Here is a 16102-nt window from a genome sequence, read left to right as displayed (position 1 = left end):
TAAGCATGGTTTCCTCCAGAGGGCTCTCAGCCCAGGGTTCCTTGCTCCATTGCCCCATGCTACTTTTTCTCTGTCCCAGCTCTGACCACTCGGCTTTGGGCTGACCTAGCAGGGGCTGCTTGTCATACCCATTTCTCATGAGAGAAATGGAGGCTGGGAGCAGAGGTGAGCAAGGAAGCAACGAGCAGGTTGTGATTTCCCAAGGCTTCTGAAATGATAGGGCATCTCTTAACTTTGGGCTACCCCAACCTGGCCAATTTAGAATCGACCCCTACCTCCCACCCTTCTCCAGCCCTCCCCACCACCTCTTGGGTCTTTTATTTTGGGAGTTTGTTTTGTTATATTTTGGTTGTTGTTTCGACACAGGGTCTTATTCTGTAGCTCTGACTGCGCTGGAACTCCCTAAGTAGACCAGGCTGGCCTTGAACTCAGACCCATTTGTTTCTGTCTCCCAAAAGCTGGGATTACGCTGGCTCACCTTTTGTTTTTGCTTTTTGTTTTGTTTTGTTTTGTTTTGTTTTTTGAACAGACAGAATCTTGCTATGTTGCCCAAACTGAATCAAGGTATTCTTCCTGCCTCAGCTTCCTGAGTGCTTGCACACAGGTCTGTGCCTCCACACCCAGATCCAATTTAGAATCTCCGAGAGCTCAGGAATGTGCATTTTGCAAGCAGCTTCTCGAGAAATACACTTGTATCTCCAGCATTTAGAAGGCCAAGGCCGGAAAAGCTTAAGTCCCAGGATAGCCTGGGCTATATACAGAAAAAAATAAATAAATATTACACAAAAAAACGTAAGGGACACTTGTGCCCATTCCAGAGAATGTGTTTGACAGAGAATCTTTGACAACAAATTGATATATCTTTATAATAAACATGTGGAGGGAACCAAAAATTACAGTTTCCACAGCTGGGTATAGCTACACACACCTGTAACCCCAACAGGTCGATGCAGGAAGACCAGAAGTTCCAGTCCATCCTCGGCTACATAGGCAGCCAGGGCTACATGAGATCATGTCTGAGAACAAGCACACTGAAGCTCTCAAGGGTGGGGTTCAGTTTAGTTTCCTGTAAAAGACGGGCACCTAGACCTCGCTTCAGTCTCTTCAAGTTCTCCAGAGATGGAGGCATAAGGGACTAGACAGTCTTCCATAGACTCTGAGGTGCTTTGGAAGACACCAAGAGAACAGTTTGTGAAATTACTCATTGCCAATCCTGGGATGTGTCAGAACTGGGAAGGACCAAGAGAGCACACGAGCTTCTGCACAGATGGGGAAATGAGGCTCATTCAGGACTGGTGCTCAGGAGCCCAGCTAGTGACAGAAGCTGGCCCACACTGGATCCCTAGCCCTGGGGTCTGCCTGTCCCCACATCTGTGCTGCTCATCCCCAACAGCACAGCAGAAAAGCTGAGGGCTAGATCTCATTCAACACCACCAGGGCAGACACTGACTGACATGGGACGGGGGGGGGGGGGGGGGGGGGGGGGGGGGGGGGGGGGGGGCGAGAGGTTGGCACAGTCTGGTTCCAGATGGAGCACTTCCTTTCTCTGGGCTTTCCCAGGGGACCCATTAGCAATGACACTCGCTTTTGAAAAAGCTGCTCAATAGTCATTCGACAAACACTGACTGAGCATCTGTTATATGTCAAGGATCAAGATGGTTGCTGGGGGGGATCATAATATTGCCCCATTTTAGGATGATTAAACTGTGTTTACCTAGTAGGTTAAAAGATTATACTACCCAGGGTTGTAGAGGCCAAGGCTCATCCTCCCAAAATATTCAACTATACATCCTGCACAAGCCTGCAGTCCTGGGTACTCAGGAGGCTGCTGCGGGAAGATCCCCTGAATATACAGATTCAAGGACAGCTGGGCCACAGAGGGAAAATCTTAATCCATCATTAAAAACAGGGGCCGAGTTTATGTTAGACTAGGTGTTGCATGCCTTTAATCCCAACATGCAAGAGGTAAAGGTAGGTGGACTTCTGTGAAGTCGAGGTCAGTCTGGTCTACATAATGAGTTCCAGGCCAGTCACAGTTAGTGAGACCCTTTCTTTAAAAAAACAAAAAACAAAAAAACAAAAAATCTCAAGTCCACCTCCGAGGAGACAGAGGGTTCCTCATTCCCACCAACTCTCAGGTGCTGAGCAGCAGAAAGGAGTGTGAGGTGAAGACCAGAATTCCCAGAGGGAAAAGGGGGATGAGATAAGGGCTTTTGGATCTGTTAATAGTGGACAGCTGAAAAGGGCCGGAGAGATAGGCCCCTTGGCCCCGAGCCTGGAAGATCCTGATAAGGCTGTTCTCAACGTCAGCAGTTCTCCTGAGGCGAGGCGGACCAGCATCCAAGAACTAATCCACCATCACTGGGCAGCCACTTCACAAGCTCGTCTCCTCTCAACCTCGTAATCCCTTAAGTGAAGCTTACTTATCTGTAGGATGCAGAAAGGAAGAGGCTCAGAGAGGGTCCCTCACAACTCAAGGTCACACAGCAAACTGAGGTAGAAACAGCCTGTTCCTCTGAAAAATCCAGGGCTGCCCTTGATAGTTGCCAGTCTCTGTTAATGTTCCAGGAACCAAGGTCAGGATATAATGTGTGCTTTTCAAAGGATTTTAGGATAGACTCTGGCTTGGTTAGTACCTACACCTTCCACCATCTACACCAACTTCCTCTCTAAAGGAGTCCGTGGAGGTAGTAGCTTCTGGCCCTGTGCCATGTACCTGGAGACATCTTGCCTTTGGTCCTTTCTGAGATGCAGAACAGGCCAGGCAGTGGTGGTGCGCACCTTTAATTCCAGCGCTCGGGAGCAGAGGCAGATGGATCTCTGGGTTCAAGGCCAGCCTGGTCTACAGAGTGAGTTCCAAGACAGCCAAGGTTACACCGAGAAACCCTGTCTCAAAAAGCAAAAAACAAACAAAAAAGAGGCAGAGTGGTGCGGCAGAGGCTAGATCTCTCAGCCCACGCAGTAGAGGCTTGACCTCTCAGCCCACGCCTCGCATTTCCCCTGAGGCGCTCTCTTCCGTGCCACGGCGTCTACCCAACACCTAGTGTGTGTTTGCCGTTGTCGGGTCTGGGGAGCCACCTGGAGCCTGCAGGCCAGGGCAAGGCTGAAGAATCGAATGGCTTCCATGGACCGGCACAATATGCTCATTAAAAAGTTTGACAAGTGACGGAGATAATTGAAAGCTATTTATTCCACACCAACCTCCCGTACTTATACATTCTTAGCTTGAAAGAAAAATTCTAAACACGAGTGTCCCATCATTACAAGGAATACATAATTGGGAGAAATGTCTCTATGGGGACTTCATGTTATTAAGAGACACAGAGACGTCCATTGTTGAATCCTGGCAGAAGGCACGGAGGAGTTCTGCATCTGCGGTTCCTCCTTCCCCTTGAGTGATCCCAGGATGCTACACTGATGGCAGTTTACTGTCCCTAGAGATGGTCTGTCACCATGCCAGCTCTGGTTGAGTAGGCCCCCTGCCCGCTGGAGAGGTGGTCTTATACAAAGGCAAGCCTTCAGAGCCGCAGACCCCAGCTCATCCTGGCCGGGTGACAAGGGGCAGTGAGGTATTTCTGGAAGGGTTGTGTGTTCCCCAGCCCCTGAATATGGGGTAACTGTTCTGAGATGTGTGTCAGGGTCAGATGAAGGGAACATGGCGTCTTCAAACTGGCCTACAGGATGGCTCACTGTGGAACTGCAAGCACCTGGCTTCCTGATAAAACCAGCCATAGAGTCTGGGGCTGTAACCCCGTGGCTGAGACTGCTTGCCTAGCACGCCAAAGCCCTGGGATCCATCTCCAGCTCTGCTTAAAACTTGTTTGTGGTGGTGCACACCTGTAATCCCAGCACTAGGGAGATGGAGGCAGAAGGATCAAAAGTGTGAAGATACCCTTGACAATACAGCAAGTTCAGGGCTAGCCTGGGCTACACTCGCCCCTGTCTCAACGTGAAACAAAAACAGAACCTATCATAGCTGGCAATACTAACCAGGCCATCAAGGCACTGAGCAGTTCCTGTGACATTGTCATGTCCCGTCCCCCACCCCCATCCCCATACTCACTTCCTGGCTTGCCTTGTTCCCTTACTGTGACTGTACTTGCTCTGATGTTCCAGGAGGGCACAGAGTAAATGTCACAACACTATTGATAAGATACTGCACGGGCACTGACTGGGTCCAGCACAGCTGCTCCCTTGGCAGGCCATGAGGGATGAGATACAGATGTGGGAGTGTAGGGAAAGTAGACATTCCTGGGGTCACTGTGCAGCTCTGGCCCTCAGTCAGCCCATAGGCTCAGTGGGATAAACGTCTGAGGGAGAGAGTGCAAACCATGCAGAGTGACGTCATGCTTGCCCTGACCAGGGGATGAGGCTGGAGATTCTTAGAGCCAACGGCTCTGATTCCTCATTTGTAAACGGGAGTAATAAAATCATGATAATAACAATGTTTGTCTGATAGGGTGGCTTTTGCTATAGTGAACGAGCTGCCGGGTGCTTAGAGCAGTACCTAATGTGCCAAGGGCGCTCAATGCAATGTCAGCTGCTATTAAGTATGGAGATGTAGCCAGGTGGTGGCGCAGGCCTTTAATCCCAACACTCCAGAGGCAGAGGTAGGCGGGTCTCTGAGTTCGAGGCCAGCCTGGTCTACAGAGCGAGTTCCAGGATAGCCAGGGCTGCAGAGAGAAACCCTGTCTGGAAAAACCAAACCAAACCAAACAAAATGAGTACGTACTACTCTTCCAGAGGACTCAGACTTGGTTCTCAGTACTCATTTAGGTCTGCTCACAGTCCTCCATAACTCCAGCTCCAGGGATCCAGCATCTATGGGCACCTTCACACATACACACTCATGCGTGCATGCACACACACACATACACACAAATAAAATAAAAATTTAAGATGGGGTATCAAAATATTCATACACATAAAATAAAAAAAAAAATCTTAAAAAATCTTTAAAAGTAATAAAAGGACAGTGAGCTGGCCTGCCGACAAGCCTGAGGACTGGAGTTCAGTTAGCCCAAGGGTCCCTAGAATTCATATCAAGGAAGGAGAAGAGACTGTTAACCCACATACACACCCTCCCCACATAAATAAATGTTGAAAATGTATTTTCTTTGGGCGTAATGGCAGAAGGATCTCTACGGACTCAAGGCCAGCTTTGTCTACATAACAGGTTCCAGGCCAACCACGGCTACACAGTGAGGCTCTTTCTAAAAAAACGGATAGATAGAGATTTAGATATATAGATATAGATGTATAAAATAGGAATGAGACACTCTCAATAGAAGTGTGCAAGAGGGTGCACACCTACCATCCCAGTGCTTGAGAGATAGAGGCAGGAAGGTCAGGAGGTCAAGAACAATATTAGCTGCATGGTGAATTCAAGACCAGCATGGGCTGTATGAGACCCTCACTCAAACATGCACTCATGTATGTGCACCCGCACACACACATGTACACACGCATGCAAGCACATACAGGCATGCATGCACGTACATACACACACATGCACGCACACACGCACATACACACACTTGATGGAAAGTGAGGCAGTTTCTCTACCTTTTCATTTTGAGATTTCCAAAAAGAACAACTAGTCCTGCTCACCTGGAGACAGGAGAGCTGTTCAGAATAGCCCTGTCCTGTGAGTCATAGACAGGCCCAGAAACAGGGAGGGGACATACATTTGGAGGACAATGGAGTGTGCCACTGGGACAATCCCCTATTCCACTGATCCTGGACTTTTTCTGGGGCAGGGAGGAAAGAGACAAGGGATTTCATGTAGCTAAGCATGACCTCGAACTCCTGACTCTCTAGTCTCCCGGCTTCTAGGTGCTAGGATTGTAGGTATGCACACCATACCTGGGTCCTGAAACTTTTTCATATTTTAACATCTCTGAACTTCTTTATGTCTCCTCCTTTCTCTCTCTCTCTCTCTCTCTCTCTCTCTCTCTCTCTCTCTCTCTCTCTCATACTCCCACCATCCCCTTCCTCTCTTTTCTGGTGCTGAGAATCAGAAGCCCGTGCACGCTGGATGCTAGGCAGTGCTCTGGTACTCAGCTAGACCCCAGCCCTGTTTTCCTCGTTAGGGAATCAGAATGATCATGTTTCTCAGGTCCTGAGTGGCTTCTTAGAGGTGGTGAGCTACCGTCTACAACACATGCCTGTTGGGGCTGGGAGTGATATCGGTGGGAGAACCCAAGCTTGCTCCCTGCAGGACTCTGGTTTCCATTCCTTGGACATATATGTGCAGGGTCCAGCCCTTGCCATGTCGTAAGCCCTCAGTTTACCACCATGGTCTTCAGCGTCAGCAGATGCTGGCCACCATTTTGTAGCTGACACCTGTGTTGGGTTGGCAGGTGAAGGACAATTGCAGCTATGGAGGAGAGTGGAGAGGGCAAAGCGCCGGGAAGAAAGGACGTTTTAGAATATATTAAGATATTCACTGGAAAAGCCAGAGCCATCCAGCACCCCCCCATGCCCGCCCACACACTATTTTTAAATAAAAAAAAAATCTCCTCTGGAAGCCAGAGTTATATATATGCCAAACAGGCCAGGAAACCCAGCAGGGCTCCTGGGGCTGGCAATGAACCGAAACAGGGGCATTGTGTCCAGGCCACTGGATGGCTGAGGGGGCATTGTTAGGGCCTGGCCTCGTCTGGGAAGAGGAGGGTGAAGAGGGCAGGGGGAGTGTGTTCCCATGACTCCCTGGGGAGCAATGACAATCAGGGCCAGCTGCGAAGCCTGGCATGCCAGGGGTCTGGTAGGCGGCTGGCCTCAGAAGGGCCATGAAGGGCAGGGGAGGATTGAAGAGGAACAGGGGAGGAGCACTGGGTCCAGGGCCTCTCTCTTGGCCAGAGACAAACTCCAAAGCAGAGAGACATGGGGACTACTCACTGCCCCTCATCTCTCTCACCCTTCTGTGCCCTTCTCCAAGGACACCCCAGACCCACCCACTCTTCCTTCACAAGCTGTGGACACCCTGGACCACAGGGCTTCTGGCTGGCACCCCGAGCTCCTGTGCTCTATTCCTCCCGTGAAGAAGAAAAGTCTTTGCCAAAGCTAACTCACACCGCACTGGTATTCCCTGGCGCAGGCCCGGTGCTTTCCCTAGGCTTGTCATGCGCGCTGCAGGTATCCAGGGTGACGGCCAGGCTCATCACGCCTTTAAGTCACAGAGGATTTTATTTTTGGTTTGGATTTTTGTTGTGCTAAGAAAGGGTTTCCCTATGTAGTCCTGGCCTGGAACTCATTATGTCTTCCAGGCTGGCCTCAAGCGTGTGGGCTCTGCCTCCTGAGTGTTGGGGTTACAAGGGCATACCACCATGCCTGGGCTTTTTTCTTTCTTTTGTTAGTTTTTTAGTTTATTGGTTGTTTTTGTGTTTTGAGCTAGGATCTTGTGCTGGGTGGTGGTTGCACACACCTTTAATCCCAGCACTTGGGAAGTAGAGGCAGGTGGATCTCTGTGAGTTTGAGGCCAGCCTGGCCTACAGAGTGAGTTCCAGGAGAGCTGGGGCTGTTACACAGAGAAACTCTGCCTCAAAAAAACAAAAACAAAAACATAATCTGAAAAAAAAGGAAAGAAAAAAGAGATAGAATCTTGCTACTGATGCTCTAGCTTCAAATTTGTGATCTTCCGGCCTCACCTGGAGGTCCTGGGATTATATATACATTTTGTTTGCTTATTTTGTTTTGCTTTTCTTTTTTGTTTCTGTTTTGTTTTTTGAGATAAGGTTTCTCTGTGTAGCTCTGGCTGTCCTGGAACCTGCTTTGTAGACCAGGCTGGCCTCAAAGTCACAGAGATTCGCCTGCCTCTGCCTCCCTGAGTGCTGGGACAAAAGGCGTGCGCCACCACTGCCCCTCTTGTTTTGTTTTGTATTTGTACTTTTTGAGATGGCGTCTTATTATGTAACTTTGGCTGGACTGGAACTTGCTGTGTAGTCCTGGTTGGTCTCAAATTCACAGAGGTCTCCCTTCCTAAAGATACGGGCCACTACCTCCATGATTGATCATCCATTATTTTCAGTTACGTGTACATATGTTAGGATGGTATGTGCATATGAATACAGGTGGTCATAGAAGTCAAAGCACCAGATCCTCTGGAGCTGGAGTTAGAATTCCTTAGGAATCACCTGATGTGGGTGCTGGGAACTGAACTTGGGTCCTCTGTAAGGGCAATACATGCTCCTAGCAGCTGAGCCATCTCTTTAGTCTTGAACCCTGAGATTATAGATGTGTATGACAACAACCAGCTGGATTTTGTTATTTAATGTAAAGGAGGAGCAAGAGGAGGAAGAAGAGGGTATATTATGTTTGACTATAACCCAGCACTTGGGAGGCAGAAGCAGAAGGATGTCTGAATGCAGAGACAGTCTGGTCTAACAAAGTTTTAGATCAATTACATATTAAATTATATTAATTAAAATAATTAAATTAGGTTTATATAGTGAGAGCTTATCTCAAAATATCAACAACAATGATAATAAACTAAAACAATAAAGGAATAAATATCCATAAGTCACAACTCGATGTGGGATTCCCCTCTGTATGCTGTGAATATGTTTTATTACCATTGGTTAATGAATAAAGCTGTTTAGGCCAATGGCTTAGCAGAGCAAAGCCAGGCTGGAAATCCAAACAGAGATATAGAAAGAGAGTAGGCGGAGTAAAGAAATGCCATGTAGCTGCCAAAGGAGACAGACATGAGACCAGAACCTTATAGGTAAGCCACAGACTCGTGGTGATACACAGATAAATAGAAATGGGTTGATTTAAGATGTAAGAGCTAGCTAGGAGTATGCATGAGTCATTGGCCGAACAGTGTTGTAATTAAAACAGTTTCTGTGTGATTATTCGGGTCTGGTCAGCTGAGAAACAAACAAACAGTCTCAACTTACAACAACTGGTTAGGCAGATAACAAATTCTGTACCACTGAGCTATACCCTTAACCCCAAAGAGAATTTTTTGTTGTTGTTTTTGTTTTTGAGACAGGTTGTCCTGGAACTCACTATACAGACCAAGCTGGCCTTGAATTCACAACTTCCTGCCCATCACCCAATGCTGGTATTAAAGGTATATGCATGGGCTGGAAAGATGGCTCAGTGGTTAAGAGCGCTGGCTGCTCTTCCAGAGGTCCTGAGTTCAATTCTCAGCAACCACATGGTGGCTCACAACCATCTGTAATGAGATCTGGTACCCCCTTCTGACCTGCAGGCATGCATGGAAGAAATGCTGTATACATAATAAATAAATCTTTAAAAAAAATAAAGGTATATGCATGCATGATACCCATCCTTCAAAATACTTTGTTTTTAATTTTGTGTATATCTAAGGGGAAGGTGTGTCTGTGAGTGCGGGTGCTCATGGCATCAGGTGTGGGTGCTGGGAATCGAACTCAGTCTTCTGCAAGAGTACTACAAGCTCTTAACTACTAAATTCCTTGGTTTTGATTTTGGATTTTGAGACAGCCATATATAGGCCAGACTGCTATTCTGGTTAGTTTTTTTTTTTTGTGTTTTTCTTTGTTTGTCAACTTGACACAAACTCAAGTTTCTGGGAAGAAGAAGCTCAATTGAGAAAATGCCTCCATCAGATTGGTCTGTGGGCATATCCATAGGGCACGTCTTGATTAATGACTGACCTGGGAGGGGCCAGTGCCATCCTTGGACAGGTGGTCCTGGGTATATAAGATAACAAACTGAGCAAGCTAGGGGGGAGGGGGGAAGAAGCCCAGGGGAGCAAGTCAGGGCAGCGTTCCTTCATGGCTTCCCCTTTAGTTTCTGCCTTTCACTCCTGCTTGACTTCCTCAGTGACTGGGTGTGACCTGAGTAGTCAGAAGAAGATGAAATAAAAACTTCCCTCCCCGAGTTGGTTTTGGTTGTGGTGTTTTATCACTGAAATAAAAATCTAAGACACTAGCTTCAAATTCACTGCATGAAGCAGAGGATGGATCGTGAACTCATGGTTCACCTTGCTTTGCCTCCTGAATGCTGAAATCACATGGGCAACAGAAATTACAGTTCTTCCGGGGCTGGGGATATAGCTCAGTTGGGGACTCTTGTTTAACAGATAGGAGAGTTTGTACAGGTACAAACCCCAGCACTGCATACACACACAAAGGCGCTCACAGCTCCGCCTACGCGTGCCCTGCTTGCGTGCTTTTTCTAAGACACTGCTTGAGTTTAATACATCTTTGAAGTCATAGTTTTTGGATATTCCATTAGATCTTAGGTTCTGTTGTTTTGGTTTGTTTGTTTGTTTGTTTTGAGACCGGCCTCCTCCATCAAGCCTGGCTCTATGAACTTGACTGCATGGATTTTGGAAACAACACCGTCAGAGGGGATGACAGGCTCCCATGGATGCCAGAGGAATTCATGACATAAACAAAGGCACTCCAAAAGAAGCATCTAGAGCTGATGTGGCCTGGCCCTGGTCCTGACTCTCAGCTGACACCCAGCCCACAGGGAGAAGCCTGGAAGAGTAAAGAGAAAAAAGATTGTTACATTCACGCCAAAACTGGCATGCAGTTCTGCCGGCTTTCTGTCTAAGTCACGACTTCCATGGGAGCGCTTGAGCAGAGTTTCTGGTGAAAGGAAAAAAAAAAAAAAGCAGCCAGGTCCCCATGCCCTGTGTTTAGATGATTTCTAGTCTGACATTCACAAGAGAGCTCAGCTTTCCTTTGTCCTCTACTGGGCGTGTTTGGCCTCTTCTACCTCTGCTTAAGGTCAGAACCCTTGCTCTAAAATGGCCTTCAAGGCTGAAGTAAGACATTTTCCCCCTAGGAATCTGAAACAAGACAAGGGAAGGGGGGAGGGAACACTTTTCTTTTTATAAATACACTCTAATCTGTCAAAGCAAAAGGATGATCTGAAGCCACAGCTTGTCATGTCATGGGCTTCATTCTGGGAGGCAGAACACCGCGTTCTAGTTTAGGAGAACGGAGGGTTCAAAGCCGGCTTCTTATAAACCAAACACACTCACAGAGCGGTAAAAGGGAACAATGTGAAGAGAGAGGCTGCTGCCAGGATCCCTTCTGGGGCCTGGACGTGGTAGGCTTGAGTGGAAAGCGTCAAACACGGGCAGTTTCTTGGCATCTCAGTCTGCAAATTGTTGTTCTCACACGGGCTTGCTTAGCGATCTCTAATCTGGGAGTGGAGAAGCAGAAGGGCCCCAAATTAACGCCATCCTCCCCCTTCACTAGGAAGTCAAAGGGCCTGGATTTGGGAGCCATTCTCTGGAAGGTCCAGGGTGTCTGCGGGCGGGGCGGGGGGGGGGGGACTCATTGTTATTTATTGCCCAAGGTGCTGGGAAAGTGGAGTCGGGTGAGTAAAAGGAGGGGCTGAAATAATCACTTAAAAAAAGATCATTTTAATTTTAGGCACATGCATGTGTGTATACAGGATAATAAATAAGATTTATAAAAATAATCTATGTTTCCAACATTTTATTGATTATTTGGGAATTTCACATCATGTATCCTCGTCACATTCACTTCCCAGTCCTCCTAGGCCCACTCCTCCTAAGGACTCCCCCACCCCAAAAAAAGAATAAGAAAATAAACCCAATTTGTGTTGTTTATATGCGCAGTAGAGTCAAATCCCTAATGGCCAGACCCTTAAGGAAAACTGACTCCTGCAGGGCGTGGTGGCGTACCCCTTTAATATCAGCAGAGTCAGGCAGATCTCTGTGAGTTCCAGGCCACCCCGATCTACAAAGTTCCAGAACAGCTAGGACTGTTACACAGAGAAACCTTGTCTCAAAAAACCAATCAAACAAAACCCCCCAAACAAAAACTGAGTCTTTCCCCACCCAAACCCCTGACATTGGTTATGGAGAGTTACACTTTAGCATCCTTATCACAATTTTCTTTTAGTTTTCCAAGACAGGGTTTCTCTGTGCAACAGTCCTGGCTGTCCTGGAACTCACTCTGTAGACCAGGCTGGCTTCAGACTCACAGAGATCCCCCTGCCTCTGCCTCCTGAGCGCTGGGATTAAAGGCGAGTGGGGGTGGGGAGAAGAGGCTGTCACAGAAGCCTTCTATGTCCCTCTTTCTCAACTGTGAGTCAGCAGCCATTGATACCCACTGCAGAAGAGGCGCCCCTGCCCTTTCCAGTCCCTGGGAGAACGAATCATGGACTTCCATGTGGTTTCTTGCAACAGCATGGACCATGGCCACGCACATGGTCTCTGTAGTTTTAGCATGGCCACAGACCTCAGCACGGTCTTCTGTGGTTGTACAGCCCACAGACATCACCATATTAGTCCTTAGTGGCGGCACAGGTCAAGGACATCAACATGGCCTCTGGGACAACATGGCCCAAAGACACAAGTATGGTAAGTGGTAGAAGAAACATCTGGGTATGTGTTTTATATGTAGGGAGAGTAGGCCTGCTTTTATACCTGTACTCCATGTGCAGGTCGTACCTGAGAGGGCCAGGAGAGGGTGTTGCATGCCCTGGAATTGATAGAACAGTTGTGTGCTGTCGTGTGGGTGCTGGGAATCAACCTGGGTCCTCTGGAAGAGCAGCCAGTGCTTTCAACCACTGAGCCAGGACTGAGCTTAGGTATAGGAGAGAGTCTGACTTTCCCCATCACACAGCCTGATGGTTTGTTTCATCTGAGACAGGGTCTCATTACATAGCCCTGCCTGGCCTGGAACTTACTATGCAGATCGGGTGGTCTCCAAATTCACGGGCCTGCCACTGCCTCCCAAGTGCTGGGATCAAATGAGTGCACCACCTCTGAGTATTATACTAAGGGGGAGGGGCACTTTTTGAGAGAGAGCACTACTCTCTCGTGTAGTGCTGGTCCCTACCTTCGAAAAGTGAGGAGTACAGAAGGTACCGGAATATACTACCATGCCTAACTTAGGTTATCCAGGGAGCTGTAGGTCAGCCTGGGCTACAGAGGGAAACTGTCGTGGTGATGTGTACTCGCAATCTCAGCATTCAGGAGGTGGAAGCAGAAGAATGAGGAGTTCAAGGCCAGTGTCAGCTGAATACTGAGTTCGAGGCTAGCCTGGGCTACATGCTGCCCTGTCTTTAGAAAACAAAACTAAGACCTCCCCCACAAAAAGGTGAGAGTTAATTAAGTAATAAGATTTTTTTTTTAAGTCTTGCAGGTCAAAAGACTTCATATAAATGTAGCAGGCAGTAATTGCAGATTAATCTACTCTGCTGTTTCTGGAAGTCACGTTCAGGAACGGCAGTAGCTCCTCCCTGTGTGCCAGTGGCCCCTTGGCAATCCTTACATACAGATCATAAAAATGGAGGATCAGCTAGGAAGGAGCGAAGCTGGGCTCTTCCCAAAGCTGCTGAAGACAGGTTCTGCTTCTCTCTGTGGGGACCACCCCGCCTTCCTCCCTGGAGTGTGCAGTTGGAGGCACCAGATGCTCTGGCAAGATCCAGAGAGATGCCATCTGCGAGGGAAGCCTATTCTTAGAGAGCAGAGCCAGTCAGCGGTGGAGACGGCCACCCCCAACAGCAGAGGGGGGGATATGTCGGGGCAGGAGGCCAAGGCTGGCTGGGGAGAAGGGCAGGCTAAACACAGGGCACACTTATTTCTTTCAACCAGCTTCCTCCAGCGTTTGTTCTCCTGGAAATAAGAGCAATGTTTATTGAATGCTCACTTGACACGTATCACTTAATCCCTTCAGACACCACGAGGTGTGGATCATCACAACGCCTCCTTTACAGATGAGGCACAGATGGCTACATCACCAATAGGTCGGGCCTCAAGCCTGGAAATGCTGCTTCCAAAGCCCTGTCCCTTGCAACTCATGTATGCTGCCTCTCAACCTGCTGACCAGCGGTCACTTTTAATTTGGGTTTCCTGGGTAATAAACCCCAAGGTAAGGATTTGAGTGCAATGGTTTAAATGCGAAGTGGTCCCAGGATGCAACGGCTGAGGCATGAGGGAGCTAATGTCCACTGTGGGTACACGGAGCCCAGTCCTTCTGGAGGTCTAGCAATCAGCACACAGTGTATGGAGGGGTGTCTCCTCCTAGTGCTGGGAGCTGCTCATGATGGTATTCCTCAGTGCTGGGTTGATGCTGCCCAAGAGGCATGTTAATCCCTAAAATGCAGGCCTGCTGCAGAGTGGTAAAGCAGGCACCTGTGGTGGGAGCCCTCAGACAGGAGACACAGGAGTGGCAACTGCAGAAGTCAGATGAGCACAGAGGAAGAACGGCAGGGCTCCCCACCATCTGCTAGGCTGAACCTGCCTGGCAAAGGTCGGCCTCCCCCCTCCCCCGGTCTCAAGTTGTTCATCTTCAGAGTAAGCCCAATAAGAAGCTCCTCCAAGTGGTCTGCTCTGAGCATGCAGTGAGCTCCAGCTGAGAGCACTGGGGAGTCAGACAGAAGCCACCTCCGCTACCCCAGAGCTTCCCAGGATAACTACGCTTGAATCTGCCTCTCGCCACTCCCTCAGCACTCAGGCTGGGGCTCACACACAGCACCCACAGTGTGGGGGACTCGTAGGACAGCCAGACACTTGGACCCATTCCATACCCCTCGGTCAGAATGTGTATTGTACCCATTTGTCTGTTTTTTTTTGTTTCGTTTTGTTTTGTTTTTGAGATGGGTCTCACGTGGTCCAGGCTGGTTTCCAACTTGCTTCGTAGCAAGTAGTATAACCTTGAACTCCTATCCTCTTGCCTCCACCTCCCAAGAGCTGTGAATACAGGTATGTGTGTGTACCCACGCCTAGCCAGAATCTACACCTACAGATTTCCACTAGTCATTCCAAATACATAAAAACAGGAGGGGAGGGTAAGTTAGAAGTAATGTATTTTTTTTATGTTTATTTATTTTATATTATGTGTGTGGGTGCCTTGCCTGCACGTTTGCATGTGTACCACATGGGCATGCCTGGTGCCCACAGAGGTCAGAAGAGGACATCGGATCCCCTGAAACTGGAGTTAGGGGTGGTTGTAAGCCACCATGTGGGTGCTGGGATCTGAACCTGGGTCCTCTGGAAGAGCAGCCATCTCTCTGGCCCCACAAGTAATGTAATGCACTAAACCAAGGGTCTCAGATTGACAGCCTCTGGACCAGGTTTTTCTGAGAGTTCTGTTTTAAAAGTTCTGCCTGCCACACGACTCTCCAGATCACTGTGACCTATTTCCCCCTATGGCACAGCACCCCCAAGAACTTACACTTATGCCACCGAGAGCTCCTGTATGCATCTGGTTGCTTTCAGACACCATGTCCCATAACCAATGATTGCAAAACACGGCTGAGGATGCCTAGGTTCAAAGCAAGGCGCCAAAAAATAAAAGGCACACGGATTTTGAAATCAGGCAGACGGTTCAAATTCGGACGTGGCCATATCTTAACAGCCATGTTATTTTGGACAAGTTATCTCCTCTCTGACCCTCAGTTTCCACATCTGGAAAACATGGATCAACACCCAGCCTTGCAAGATGACTGACTGTACGGACTGAAAACAGTAACACACACAGCAGTCAGGAGGAAGCTGAAATTGCCACGTGGAGGCTCTGGTGGCAGTGGCAACAGTGTCGCTGTAAAGCGTCCAATGTGGACACTGAGTTACTATGTTTATCCTCACTTAGGAAACCTTGAAGTGCTGAGACTGGGAGAGCCTTCCCCAGGGGTGTGTCACAGCGGTGCTGCTGGGCTCGGATTGTGTCCTTAGTTCTACATGTTCAGTGTCTACTGGAATCTTCTGTGAGGATAGATGTGTTACTTGATACCTGTAAAACACACTGCCAGCATTGAAGATGTAATACAAGAAAGATTGTCATTAATCCTTTATATTAATATATGTTTCAAAGAGAAAGTTTTTGGAAATATTAAATTAAAATTTATGATTACAATCTGAGGCTGGAGAGATGGCTTAGTGATTAAGAGCACTTAGTATGCCAAGTGGTGATGGTGGTGCACACCTTTAGTCCCAGCACTAGGGAGACAGAGGCAGGTGGGTCTCTGAGTTCAAGGCCACCCTGGTCTACAGAGTGAGTTCCAGGACAGCCTGGGCTACACAGAGAAACTCTAGAAACTCCGTCTCAAAAAACAAACAAACAAACAAACAAACAAACAAAGCACTTAGTGCTCTTCCAGTGTACCAGGGTTCCATTCC

This window comes from Alexandromys fortis, unplaced genomic scaffold, assembly GCF_014885135.2.
Source record: "Alexandromys fortis isolate MF-2015 unplaced genomic scaffold, M_Fortis_MF-2015_v1.1 scaffold_27, whole genome shotgun sequence".
NCBI classification, from domain to species: Eukaryota; Metazoa; Chordata; class Mammalia; order Rodentia; family Cricetidae; genus Alexandromys; species Alexandromys fortis.
This window is presented reverse-complemented; position numbering follows the sequence as displayed.